The 15067-nt window shown below is 45.2% G+C and overlaps 1 long non-coding RNA gene across 1 annotated transcript in view; it reads left to right on the plus strand.

Moving 5' to 3' along the window:
- The window catches only part of LOC147024048 (uncharacterized), a 210452-nt gene that overhangs the window by 124863 nt on the left and 70522 nt on the right, over positions 1 to 15067 (plus strand). The gene's annotated exons all lie outside the window — the stretch shown is intronic.

Below are 15067 nucleotides of genomic sequence, written 5' to 3' on the forward strand. Positions count from 1 at the left end.
CTCGAACGCTCCGGGACACTGCTCGGCGAGCGGAGACGGATTAGCTCTTCAGTCCTTTTGAGAAGCCAGGCCTCTCATCTCTTCCTCGTGTCCTTTTTTGCTTTAAACTCTCTTTCCACTCTGCCTCACCCTTCGCTGCGCTTTCTGATAAGTGGCCGAGCAGTGAAGCCTATAATTACAATCTTCCCGGGCCGGGCCAATCTGTAGATAAATCTTACCATCCAATTACAAGCTGTAATAATTTTGCACTGGAGCTGGTAATGAGGTTTAATACGGCGCCATGTGATAATCCCCTCTGGATGTGGACCCCATCAGCTGTTGCCTTTGTAATTATACCGGCGGAAAATCATTATTTCATGTTCAGAGGGGGGAAAAATGAGGTTGGTGGAGAAGTTAATTCTTCCGTGGTCTGTGAAGCGGACACGAAACCCTTAATGATTTAATCGTAAATGTTTTCCTTTTTTTTTTTTTTTTTTTTCTCTTTTTTGTAACTGATTGATTTGTAAAGAAGATGGGGGCAATTCATTCCACACCTTGGTCACCTTTTCTGTAATGCACGTTATTCGCTTAGCTGTAATACCAAATGCAACAAATCCTCATTTGAGTAACCATGCAGTCCGCGTCGTCCAGCATCCAAGTGCTTGACGTCGGTTTTTCGTTCAAGATGGCACGACATCCAGTTTCATTATCGATTCATAATTAATGCTCCACAAAGTCGTTTGACTTCATGAACATACATGGGGTTCGCCTAACTCGCGGCTGGATTTACTGCATTTGATTTTGATGTGCTTTGAATCACCGGTGATACAAGCGACACTGATTGCAGATGAATACTCAAGTTGGTTAGTCGTTGCTCATGGGGCTGGAAGGCGTAACTTCATTGTGTCATTGCCTCCTCATGCATGCTTCCTTGTTGCTGCTGTGCTAATGTCCAATGATGGATTAGCCTCGCCACAAAAAGTCGGAAATAGAAGCTGTTTTGGATAGGGGCGGATGGGTGGAGGCGATGAAGGACAGCGTGGGGAAAGCTACCCTCATGGCCTTGTGGAAGAAAAGAGCAGGATCCAGCCAAAGGCCTATCTTGACTCAGAGAGTAGTGGAGCATGAGCAGGTCATGAAGCCAAAGGTTGCACGTTTAACTGCACGAGCAGTGTGACACTCACGGGTTATATGCTGGCCAGATGCCTGATAATATATATCTTTTGCTCAATGCCCGTCCCTGGTGCTTTATATTAGGCACTGCCGGCAAAGTTATATATATGCTAATGCTATGCAGCAACTCGATATAGCAGTCGGCCCTTCATACTCAGCCTTAATCTCAGTCCTGAGCTCTCACACTGAAGTGAGCCAAAGTATTTTATTATATGGCATTTAGATGGATGATACTCACGTACTTTTAGCTCAGGTTCATAAGGCAAGTGCTCCTTTCTCACACATGAAATTTTTTTTCATAGGACCGGTCTCCATTTTTCACCGAGTTATTTTCATTTGTTGGGGTATAAGCATCATCACCGAATTTGGCTTCCTAATTTGTTAAATGCACAATCTCACTGCACAGGAGCGATGGTGGTGGAGTGCTGGTTGTGGTTTGGAATGTACATGATTGTTCCAAGCTCGGAAGATTCATACACCTCAAGTGCAGCAGGTATGAGAAGCACAGTTGCACAGGATGTTCGTACCGTTGTTGATCCTGATAGTGTTTCTCATGGAAACCGTGCACAACACTGTGCTAGAATAATTAGACCCATTGTTTCCGAATCCATTGTAGAAGGACGGATAGCACCAGGATAGGAAGTATGACACCCGACGACATTGTCCAAAGTCCGGATTTTTTTCTGGGGGGGGGCTATCACTTTACGATCGCTGATGGTGCAAGATGAGAAAGGAGGAGGAAGAGGACAGAGAGAGACCTCTGACTTAAGTTCATGGAAGAGTCAGTTGAAAATGGTACAGAAGGTGACACGTTGAGAGTGGGGCATTGGGACAACATGTGGATGCAGCAAGCAAAAGAAGGAGAGAGAAGGAGGAGGGAAGAGTGGGATTGAATGGACTGAGGAAGGAGTTTTGACGAGCTGGGGAGTGGATCAAAGAAGTGAAGGTGAGCAGAAAGCAAGGATGACAATAAAACAAAATTATTCTTCATGTTGTACAACAAAATATCTCGACGGAAAGAAGAATGAAGGAAAAAAGAAACACTATTTCTGCCAAATAGAAAAACGGAAATGATGAAGAGGAATTAAATAAAGCTCCCATCAAAAAAATAAAATATTACCACCTCTGCCACCGAAAGTAGACAGAGATTATGTTTTCACCCCTGTCTGTCTGTCTGTCTGTCTGTGAGCAGGATATCTGAAAAAGTTATGGATGGATTTGGATGAAACTTGGTGGACAGTTTGGGAGTGTGATGAGGACAAATCAATTCAATTTTGGTGAGGATCCGGATTCGGATTCGAGAATTTAAAAAACATTTTTTTTGGGGGAGAATTTTAAAAGTGATATTTATGACGTCTTAGGTCTCATGATATGGGCGCCATCTTTGAAAAACCAAAAAAATTTGGAAGTCTTCTCTGGAACTGCTGGCTGGAAAAAATTGAAACGAGGTTCATTGTCAAGACCTCCGTATGGGGTATTCATCGGTGAAGTGGTATCCCGGTGAAAATTTGACATGTGGAACGCTGCATCCGAAAAATTTGAAATTTCTTGAGCGTCATCTTCGCAGCAACTCACAGAAGAAAAAAATATTGTGATGTCATAGGTCATGTGGTTCGGCAGCCATATTATTATTATTATTATTATTATTATTATTATTATTATTTTAAAAGATTTTCTTCTCTGAAACGGCTGAACAGATTGAGGTGAAACTTTACACACATTCCCCAAGACATGGGTGCACAAGGATGTCAATGACTAATTGATAGGTCACATGGTTTGGTAGCCATATTGGATTTACCTGAAATCCTTTAAAAATCCCCTTCCCCAGAATGGCTGGGCAGATCGAATGTAAAAGTTCAGAAACACCTTCACAGGGAAACACAAGGAAATTAGACGCAGGAGGAGGCCATTCAGCCCATCATGCCTCTACCACATCAGCACCACACTAATTTATCAACACCAGATCTAAACAAGAAATTGCAAAAAAAAAATTAAATTAAGTGTTTTTTTTGTAGTTTTTGTATTTACTATTATTATTATTTTTTACAGGGGAGGGGGTATGGTCTTTGGTTAAAAAAAAAAAACCACACATCAGCCACACAACACCCCTTGATGAAACCCCATCAACAGCATTCCATTGACATGCACACAATCACCCATCAATGCTCAAACGACCGAAAAGTCCTGCCAACATCCCTATACCCCTCCATCTCCATAACTTCCAGGTACCTATTTTATTCTAATTTAAACCTATCTACTGTTTCTGCTGCCACTAGCTTTCCAGGAAGAACATTCCATGCATTAACTACTCTGAGTAAAATACCCCTGCCTTATTATCTTCTTACTCTCTTCTTCTTTACTCTCAGGCTATGGCCCCTATCATATCACTGTTTACTCTGCTGAATAATTAATCTGCACTTATTTTATCTATACCTTCATTATCTTAAACATATCTATCTTATCTCCTTGCAACCGACTCCTTTCTAGTGTATAAAGCCCTTTCTCTTTCAGCCGCTCCTCATAGCTGAGTCTAACTCAGCCCGGAATCATTCTAGTAGCCCTGCGCTGAACCCTCTCGAAGGCATCTATTTCCTTCCGAAGTTGTGGTGACCAAAAATGCACACACTATTCCAGATGTGGCCCTCACAACGTTAACATCACCTCCTTTGATTTATAAATGATCCCCCTCCGAATACAACCTAAAACCCGATTTGCTTTACCTCCAGCTACCTGGCACTGTGCTGCCTGTTCAGCTCCCATATCTATTACCACCCCCAGATCCTTCTCCTGTGTGACACGCTCCAAAATTTCCGCTTGCATCACGTAATCTCTATTTTCATTGTTCTTTCCCATCCCCAACACCGTACACCTGCTCAGGTTAAACTGCATCTGCCTATCTTTCGCCCAATCTATGCAAGGATCAATACTTTCCTGAATCTGATCACCACCCCCCTCAAAGGGCGGAGGAGCTAATTGTGAGCCAACGGCCATCCATATATAGTGCCCAACTGTGTCTGTGGACTTCCTCCTGCAGTTGGGTTACTTTTTATTTGGAGGTTGGTTGCAGGATTTGCACTCCGGCCACTGGAAAACACTTCATCCCGCAAAACACACCAAAAGCAAAAACAATCTGAAAACTCACTCCGTGGGAGTACCTCCTGTGCAGCTGCCCTTCGCAGGGCAGCTCACCAGATGATGGGATTGGGGCAAAGCCTTCGAGACCCCCAATGTTTGACATTAGGAGGGAAACCACGGGGTAACCTTCCAGGGTCAGATTGGGTAGTGTGTGTTGGGGTTGTGCTGAGGTGTTGTCCACCCGATGACGGTCTCCTTGGGCTAACCTGAGGTTGTCCCTTCGGGTGGGTGCATGGAAAGTCCTAACCCTAAGAGAGGATGATCACCTGTCTCTGTTATCACTTGAGCTCAAGCATTTGAACATCGGTATTGCAGCACTCTCTGAGGTTCGGAGACCAGATCGCAGCAAGGTCATGGCAGGTGGTTACAGCTACTATTGGTCTGGTCACTCTGATGGTGACCATGCCCAGGGAGTTGCTGCAGCTGTGTTCAATTATCTGACTCCAATGTAATTGAGGTAACACCGGTCAACGAGCGTATTACGAGACTCAGGATTCGTCACTCCTTGGGTGTCATTTCGCTGGTCTCTGTATATGCTCTGACTGAGGCGAGTGATCTCACGATGAAGGATGCATTCTATGCCATGCTCGAGTCTGTGGTTGATCAGTGCCCTGAGATACTCTTCTAGTTTTGGGGGATTTCAATGCATCGAGTGGAGCTGATAGCGATGGTTGTGAGACATCTGTCCGTCCACATGGGTCTGGAACTGTGAACCAGGGTAGCACGAACTTCCTTGACTTTGCAAGAAGTCATGGACTTAGGGTGGCTGGTTCATGGTTTCAGCGCCCACAGGTTCATCACTGGATTTGGTGTTCCAACGCTGGTGGTGTGGCAAAGGAGATTGATCGTGTGATCATTGATGGTCGCTGGATGATGATCCGGAACTGCAGGGTCTACTTGAGTGCTCACTTCCTTAATACTGACCACAGGCTTGTGGTAGCAACTCTGAAGTTGCAGCTTAAATCTGGGAGAATGGTACCATCCAAGTCTAGGTTGGATGTTGGCAAGCTCAAGGATGAGAGGGTCATTGAGGAGTTTGCAAACAGGTGCAGTGGAGATTTTGGTGGTCTGGGTGCTTTGGGGGATCCTGAAGAGTCATGGAGTGCCTTCAAGATCACCGGTCTTGATGTTGCCGTTGGATGTCTTGGAACTCGCCATCGGGCGAAGAAGAATTTTGTGTCTCAAGGGACACTGGATACCATTGACTCGAGTCGCAGGGCCAGGCTGAATGGCAGAGCTGAGCTGTTCAGGGAGCTCAGGCGTAAAACTGTACGAGCACGAATAGTGGACAAGGAGGCGTATGTGCGAGTAATCTGTAAGGGGGTGGGGTAGAGCAACACCTTTCGTCAAGTAATTTTCATCCTGCTTACATGGGAATTAGTGCATTGTGTTCATCCAAGCCCGTCCATCGGTGTGATGCAGTGTGATGCAGTCTGAAAAGCATTTGATTCAGTGAATCGAGATGCCCTCTGGAAGATTCTTGGTCTTCGTGGGGTGCCATCAAAACTGATCAATCTTATATCTGAATTATACTCTGGTACTGAGAGTGCTGTGAGATGTGGTGGTACCATCTCTGACTTATTTCCAGTTGTTACTGGAGGTCGTCAGGGGTGTGTACTGTCCTCCACACTTTTAAGCACTTGGATGGACTGGATTATGGGGAGGATGTCGGAGAGATCCAGTTGCAGTGCATCATTTGGGAATGTCAAGATCTCTGACAGTGATATCGCAAATGATGCAGTCATCTTTGCAGAGTCTCTGGATATCCTTTTGGGGCCCTCGAGGTGCTGAATGAGGAGTCAAAGCCACTGGGATTATGGGTTTCCTGGTTCAAAAATAAGATCCAGGCTTTCAATGACATCTTGGATGCTGTACCTGCCTGTACCTGTTTGTGGCGAGGATGTTGAGGTCACGGAGAGATTCACTTATCCTGGCAGTGATATTCATGTCTCTGTTGGCTGTGAGCCAGAGGTTAACAGACGTCTGGGTCAGGCCTGGGGAGTCATGGATTCACTGGGTCATGGGGTGTGGCGCTGCCGGTACCTGTGCTACAGGACAAAAGTCCGAGTCTTCAGGTTCTTGGTGCTTCCAGTCTTGCTCTACGGATTAGAGGTTTGGACTCTGACCAGGGATCTGAGAGGAGACTTGATTCCTTTGGTACTAGGTCTCTTCAGAGAATCGTTGGCTATTGCTGGTCAGACTTTTTGTCCAACGAGCAGTTGCTGAGAGGCACAAGTGAGATTTATTACCTGCATCGTGTTTGAGTGTCAGCTGTGGCTGTATGGACACGTGGCTCGTTTTCCTGACATTGATCCTGACCACCAGATTCTCTCAGCGAGGGAGCCTTGTGAGTGGAGGAGGCTAATGGACTGACCACGTGCCTCGTGCTTGCAGCAGGTTGATCAGCATCTCAAGGAGATGGGGATGGGCCAAGCATCTGCCTGGGGGATGGCCAGATGGAGGCCCCTGGGGTACCGGCGGAAAGTGGATGCAGTGACGCGCTTCTCCGGCACATGCTCCCATACCTGACCTGACCTGACCCCCTCTGCTATTCACCTTTTCTCCAAGCTTTGTGTCATCTGTAAATTTGGAAAGCCTACTCTTCACCCCACTATCCAAATCATTGATGTTAATTATGAATAGTATTGGTTTGAGTACTGATTCCTGGGGTACCCCACTGCTTATATCCTCCCAGCAAGACATCCTCCCACTCACAGCCACTCTTTGCTTCCTTTATCTAAGCCAGTTTGCAATCCAATTGGCTACCTGACCAACAACTCCACAAGCCCTCACTTTGGCTAACGACCTCCGATGTGGTGCCTTTTCAAATACCTTCTTAAAGTCTAGATATGCTATGTCCACTGCCTTTCCATCATCCACCCAATCAGACACTGCTTTATTGAACTCGAAAAAATTTCCTCGACAGGAACTACCTTTAGTAAACCCATGCTGACTACTTTTAATTAGTTTATATTTGTTTAAATGGTTCCTCATCTGGGACCTAATTAATGTCTCCAACACCTTCCCCACAACTGAAGTCAAATAACAGGTCTGTTGTTTCCCCAATTCTTCTTTTTTTTGTATACCTTGTCGAGGCTCGTATGAGAGCTAACACACAACTCACAGCAAGGGGGCATGATACAAGAGGGGCGGGAGTGGAAGGGACAAAACAGTGGGGAACAGACACATTAGTAGAACTGTGGAAGGGTGAAGGATGGGGATGGGACGGGGAACATGGCGAAAAGAAGACGGACATTACAGGGACTTTCAGGAAGGAAAGCAGTGGAATTGAAGGAAGTGGGCTTGGATGGATTATCGGGGGTAGAAAAGATCGAGGATTTGGATGGGGGAAGATAAGAGGTGGTGGTGAACAGCTGTTTTGAAAGCCTGGAGGGAAGAATGGGAAAGAATAGAGTGAGGAAGTTTATTCCAAAGGCGGGAAAAAAGAGGAATGAAAGAGTGAAGATGAGCAGTGATTCGTAATTTTGGTAGTTTTACCAGAAGGGGGTTGTTGGCGGACCTTGAGTGCCCTGTGGAAATGTGGTGGGGACAAATCGCAGAGAGAGCAGGGGGGCAAGGCTGGAGAGGAGTCGGTAGAAGACAGAAAGACCACCGACCAACCTGCGGTGATTGAGTGAGAGGCTCAAAGACTCAGCTTCATTGCGGGAGATGCCGATGATCTTAAATGCCCTGGTTTCGACAGCGTGAAGCCGAGAAAGGTGGGAGGCAGGAGCACCAGCCCAGAGGGGAGAGCAGTACTCCATCAGGCTACGGACAAAAGCTTTGTAAGTGGTCAGGAGCTCAAGAGGACCAAGGAAGGACTTTGCACGACGGAGGATTCCCAGTCGGCGACTGGCTTTTGAGGCGAGGTTGGAAATGTGACTTTCCCAGGAAAGGTCATGGCAGATAGTGAGACCCAGAAGCTTGAAAGAAAAGACTTCTTCCAGAGGATTGTTGAGAAAGTGGATGGGGGGGTTTTCTAAACGGTTCTTTCGAAGAGACATAGTGAGAGTGTGAGATTTGTCTGGATTGAAAGACATGTTCCACGTGTTGGACCAGTTTGTGATTTTATCCAGATCTGCAGTGAGCGAAGAAGCTGCTGCTTGCCGGTCTGAGGGATGACAGATGGTACGGCAGAGGGTGGAGTCGTCGGCAAAGAGAAATAGAGGATTTTCCAGAGTCGGAGAGATCCTTTCTTCTCTGGATCCTTTCTAAATAATGGTGTTACATTTGCTACTCTCCAATCCTCCGGTACCTGTCCTGACTCCAGTGAGCTTTTGAAAATATCTGTTAACATCTCGCTTCCCACCTGCCTCAATACTCTTGGGTGCATATTATCTGGATCCAGAGCCTTATCTTCTCTTAGATTACCTCGCTGTTCCTTTACTTCCTCCACTCCAACCTGGATCTTCTGAAAAAGCCCTTCCTCACCCCCATGATAGATACTCTCAGCTATTGGCAATTCTCCTGACTGTTCTTGTGTAAAAGTTGAAGCAAAATACCTGTTTAATAAGTCTGCCATCTCACTTTCCTCATGGACCACTCTCCCGGTGCTACTCCTCAATGGGCCCACACTGGTCCTAACCTGTTCTTTTTCCCTGATATATTCAAAGAAAGCCTTGCTATTATGTTTAATAATCTTAGCCGTGTCCTTCTCATACTCTCTTTTTTTGCTTGCCGAGTTATTTTCTTAACTTCCCTCTGTTTACTCTGACAATGATATAAATCTAACTCCAGTCCTGTTATTTTAAACCAAATAAAAGCCTTCTCCTTCTCCTTAATAGAGTTCCTTATCTCACTGCTCAACCACCCTGGCTTCTTTCTGCTTCTATTTTTACACCTCATTGGAATGTACTTACTCCGCACTCCACACATTTGCTCCTTGAAACATGGCTCATTGTCAAGATCTCCGTCAGGGGTATAAGGGATGTTGACCATGACGTCATCCTTGAAGTTGTATCCCCGTGAAAATTCGACACGTAGAACGCTGCATCCGAAAAATTTTAAATTTCTTGTGTTATCTACGCAACTACTCGCGGAAGAATTTTTTTTTGATGTTATCGGTGATGTGGTTCGGCAGTCATATTGTTTCAAAAAAAACAACTTTAAAAGTCCTCTTCCCTGAAACGGCTGAACAGATTGAGGCGAAACTTTACACACATGTTCCCCACGCCATGGGTGTACCAGTTTGTAAAGAAATAATTGATAGGTCACATGGTTTGGTGGCCATCTTGGATTTACCTTGAAACATTTAAAAATCTTCTCAAGAACGGCTGGCGCAATCGAGGTGAAACTTCACACACGCCTTCCCCAAGTCTTGGGTATATGATTTTGTTCACCGATAATTAATATGTGGCACGGTTTGGCAGCCATATTGCATTGAAGTAAATATTAAATTACGTTTTCTCTGGAACTGCTTCATCAAACAACATGATACTTCACCATTATGATCTTGAACAAATGGGGAATGTGTGTTTTAAATTTCACCCCAAATGGCCAAATGGTTTGGCAACCATATTGCATTGAAGGAAAATATTAAATAATGTTTTCTCTGGAACAGCTGCATCAATCAACGTAAAACTTCACAATTATGATTCAGTGCACATGCTGATTGTGTCTTAAAATTTCAACCTGATCAGCCACATGATCTGCCAGCCAGAATGATTTAATTATTTGAATCGGAGAACTTTTAGAATTTTTTTTTTTAATATGGCTCAGTTGGCTGCACCTGGATGGGTTTGAAAGGAGAGGAGTAGCAATTCAATTGATCCTGATGATGATCACAGGGAAAAGGGTCAACTGTGTACAAAATAAATATATAGAATGTAGCCTGTAACTCGGTCCATAGCTTGCAATCCTGCAGCGGAGAAAGGTATGTGGGGCCTCGTCAGACTCGGGTGAGTCCTGATTTGTCCTTTGTACTAATGGTGTCAACATTTATATTATTACTTCCTCTTCAGGTGACTTAAACACCAATTCAATTGATATGGACTATGTATTCAGGAAATCAGGTTAACTGCGTACATAATAAATATATTGAATGCGGCGTATTACTCAGTCTATAACTCATCAATCCCACATAGTAGAAAGACGCGCGAGGCTTCATATTACTCGGGGGAGTTCCAGTTTACTTTGTGGAACCGTAGTGCGAACATTTATTGCTTCCTGTTTACGTTATTTAAACACCAATTAAATTGATACCAACGATAGCCCCAGGAAAAAAGGTCAACTGTGCACCTAATATATAGATGGAATGTGGCTTGTTATTAGGTGCATCACTTGTCAATCCTGTGTGGTATCAAAGCCGGACATCTCGGTACCCGGTTCTCAATTTCAGTTCTACAGTGGCAGTTCCAATTACATTTGCAATTGCACCATTTTTATTATTCCACAATGGCAGGAACCACTAAAGTTGGATGTAGTGCTGCTTCTTCTTCACATGTGACATCTCAAGCTGTGACAGAGTGATTACTGGGATGATTCACAACTTTAACCATTGCTAGAGGCAGCTCAGTCTTCATCAGGAAGACCCTGCTGGAAAAAAGCAGTCTGTGATCACTCATCCTTCGTCAATGATTGCCATTAGCAACCTTGGGATGCAGTTACACAAATGGAAACATCTCCATTGAGACCCTGATGAAACCACCTTTGTGCTCACCTCACACTAATGGTGTTTGGTTACAAGTGTTCCTTCCATCCATCAATCCATACATCCATCCATTCGGACCACACTCTGTGGAGAGCGTTGGTGCTGCGTAAGCAGTCTCCTTGGCTATTGGGCACAATCCTGGACGGGTCGCCACTCCAACACAATCTTCCAGCAAGTTGGTACTCATTTTGCCGACCCCAGAAGGATGACAGGCTGAGTCAACCCCACCTGAAATTAATTCAACAGCCAAGCAAAAGTTGAACTCAAGACCCAAGGATCCCAAGCCCACCACCCAAGCCACTAAGCCAACACCAGGCATACAAGAGTGTTGTTTAATGCTTATTATGTTTTTTTTTTCAAAATTCATCTGAGAAATGGTTTCATCAACGTAGGAATCTCCTAAATGTGTTTGTCTGACAATGTTATTTTTTAAATCATGGCGACATCCTTTTGATGAAATGGGGAATACCTTCTTTCCAAGTTTAAGGTCTCTATGTTTCGTTCTCTTTTCTAATCAGCCATAGGGAACCGACTTGTAACACGATAGTGGAAGAAGAAAAGATTGTAAAAGTTAGTTATCTGTCATGGCATGGTGCATGAATAGGAATACCAAAATATGAAAATAAAAAAAGAACACCCTAACCCTAACAACCCTTGTTGTAGTTCACAAAGCCCAGGCCTCATTAGGCTTGTTTGAATAGTAACTTTTCAGTTGTAACATTCACATGCACTTTTGTTTTTGTTGTGCTTTTTTGCATCGATATTATATGATGCAAGCAGTCTCCGAGCAAGCAAGAGGTATCTGTCCAGCACCAGCTCAACAAATTTCATGAGTGGAGTGGCCATCGAAGTACTGATCAGAGAATTAGAATTTCATCATCACGCTTTTAAAGTTTCACCAACAATGAATGAATGAATAAATAAGTAAGTAAGTAAAATTAAAATCTATCATCATCTAAAAGGAGCCGAGTTTCTCCATCCAAAATGCTTTATTCTAAAGACTTTCTGCTGTCAACTAAATAATAATGAGAAGGGTGCTCGGTGGAGTGCATACCACCGCCTCGAAATGCCTGATCCACGAGAACATATCGGGCCCAATATATTTTTGAAATATCATGCTGTACAGCACAATACCGTTTTTGAGCCCTATCTCTCAATGGTGAAGAATCACTTTTAAAAATTCTAGTCGTCGGATCCGGATCTGGATCTTCCCCAAAATCTAATCGGTTCGTCCTTCTCACACACCCAACCTGACGACAAAATTTCATCCGGATTCGTCAACAACTTTGTGAGATATCCTGCAAACAAGCAGACGACAGACAGACAAACAGACAGAAAGGGGTGAAAACATAACCTCCTTCACCTTCAGTGGTGGAGGTAATAAATAGCCCTGAGAGGGCTGATTGTCTTATTTTGAGGTTGTCGTTCAGACTTCTTCTAAATCCAAAATCTGTGAAATGTCACGGATGTTCGACTGGAGTCAATTTGGGGGAACCCCCTTGGGAGCCCTCCGATCCAGTCGAAAAATCTAATACCAGGCGATCCTGCGAACCGTCGCGTATAAGGGCTGTATGGGGTTTCAGAGCAATCAAATGTTAAATTATGGATGCATAGGGATCTGAAGTTTGAGGGAGTAACTCCCCCCCCCCCCCACCCAGGGAGCCCCTGTTATCCAAAATAGAAAAATCGTAGCCCAAGCGATTGTGCAGGCTGCTGTTTTGCATTCATGTGTCAAGTTTCAGAACAATCACGTCATGTCAGGTCTGGGAGCATGTGCCGGAGCAGCGCGTCACTGCGTCCACTTTCTGCTGGTACTCCAGGGGCCTCCGTCTGGCCATCCCCCAGGCAGTTGCTGAGCCCATCCCCATCTTCTTGAGATGCCAATCAACCTGCTGCAACCACGAGGCACGTGGTCGGTCCATTGGCCTCCTCCACTCACGAGGCTCCCTCGCTGAGAGAATCTGGTGAGCAGGATCAGCATAAGGAAAACGAGCCACATGTCCATACAGCAACAGCTGATGCTCATGGACTATGCAGGTAACAAATCTCATTTGAGTCTCAGAAACCGCTCGTTGAACACAAAGTCCGACCAGCGATGGCCAAGGATTCTCTGAAGAGACCTGGTATTCAAGGAATTAAGTCTCCGTCTCAGATCCTTGGTCGGAATCCAAGTCTCATATCCATAAAGCAGGAATGGAAGCACCACGTGCCTCGTGGTTGCAGCAGGTTTATCATCATCTCAAGGATATGGGGATGGACACAGCCATAGCGTCTGCTTGGGAAAGGTAACCATCAGAGCGGTCAGACCCAATAGTAGGTGTAACCACCCACCATGATCTCCAAACCTCAGAGAGTGCTGCAATACCTATGTTCAAATGCTTTTGCTCAGATGATAACGGAGACAGGTGATCATCCTCTCTTAGAGATAGGACATTTCAGGCGCCCACCCGAAGGGACCGCTTCAGGTTAACCGAAGGAGACTGCCGTCTGGTGGACGACACCTCAGCACCACTCCGCCACACACCGCTGCAATCTGACCCTGGAGGTTTACCCCGTGCTTTTCTTCCCATCATCTGGGAATGGTGAACCCGAAGGCTTTGCCCCAATCCTGTCATCTGGTGAGTTGCCCTGCAAAGGGCAGCAGCACAGGAGGTAATCCCACAGAGGGGGTTTCCAGATTTCCTTACATTTGTGCGTTTTGCAGAATGAAGTGTTTTACGGTCGCCAGAGTGCAAATCCTGCCACCAACCTCCTAAAAAAACAGAGTAACCCATCAGCCTTGTGATAAGGTAGTCATAGTCTTATAAAAACAACAATGAACAGAACAATCAGCCGTGTGATAAGGTAGTCGTAGCAAAAATAGCAAAAAGTTAACAGACCGGACGGACGGACAGACTTCCGGACATCACGACCCATTTTATAAGGTAATCTCCTTGAGATTGAAATGACCTAAAATCTAAGATCAAGTAATCCTGCAGTCAATTGACGTCTGGGTCGGGCCTGGGGAGTTATTGATTCACTGGATCATGGAGTGTGGCGCTGCTGTTACCTGTGCAGGATGAAAGTCTGAGTCTTCAGGTCCTTGGGGCTTCCGGTCTTGCTCTACGGATTGGAAGTTTGGACTCTGACCAGGGATCTGAGAGGAGACTTGATTCCTTTGGTACCAGGTCTCTTCAGAGAATCCTTGGCTATTGCTGGTCGGACTTTGTGTCCAACGAGCAGTTGCTGAGAGGCGCAAATGAGATTTGTTACCTGCATCGTGTTTGAGTGTCAACTGTGGCTGTATGGACATGTGGCGCGTTTTGCTGACGTTGATCCTGCTCACCAGAGTTTTTTTTAACGAGGGAGCCTCATGAGTGGAGGAGGCTCATGGGCTGACCACGTCCCTCGTGGTTGCAGCAGGTTTATCGGCATCTCAAGGAGAATGGGATGGGCCTGGCATCTGCCTGGGGGATGGCCAAACGGAGGCCCCTGGAGTACCGGTGGAAAGTGGACGCAGCGACGCGCTGCTCCGGCTCATGTTCCCATACCTGACCTGACATATTCTGTGACCGATTCTGTGTATCATTGTAACCCAGGGTATTTCAGGGTATTCCATGGTTTATGCTATACCCCAGGGTATTACAGGGTATCGTGCCATCCCTGGGTATTGCAGGGTTTTCCACGGTATTGTTATGTCCCAGAGTACTTCAGGGTATTCCAACGTACCTTTACAGTCTAATGGATTACAGGGTATTCAATGATACCTTGAATGATATCTCTCGGAGTATGACAGGGTATTCCATGTTATTGTTATACCCAAGGGTATTCCATAGTATCGTTGTATCCCAGGGTATTACATGTTAATACATAGTATCATTATATCCCAGGATATTGCATGGTATTCCACGTTATTGTTGTACCACAGGATATTCCATGCTATTGTTTTATATCTGGGTATTACAGGGTATTCCAGGGTGTTGTTTTACTTTACGGTATTACAGGGTATTACTTGGTGTCGTTGTAGTCCAGGGTATTACAGGGTATTCCATGTATTGTTATACCCCAGGGTATTACAGGGTATTCCATGGTACCCATACAGCCGAATGGATGACAGGGTATTCCATGGTATTGTTATATCCCATGGTAGCA

The sequence above is a fragment of the Eptatretus burgeri genome, chromosome 7 (genome assembly GCF_056783735.1).
Source record: "Eptatretus burgeri isolate ZD-2024b chromosome 7, Ebu_testis_v1, whole genome shotgun sequence".
Classification (NCBI taxonomy): Eukaryota; Metazoa; Chordata; class Myxini; order Myxiniformes; family Myxinidae; genus Eptatretus; species Eptatretus burgeri.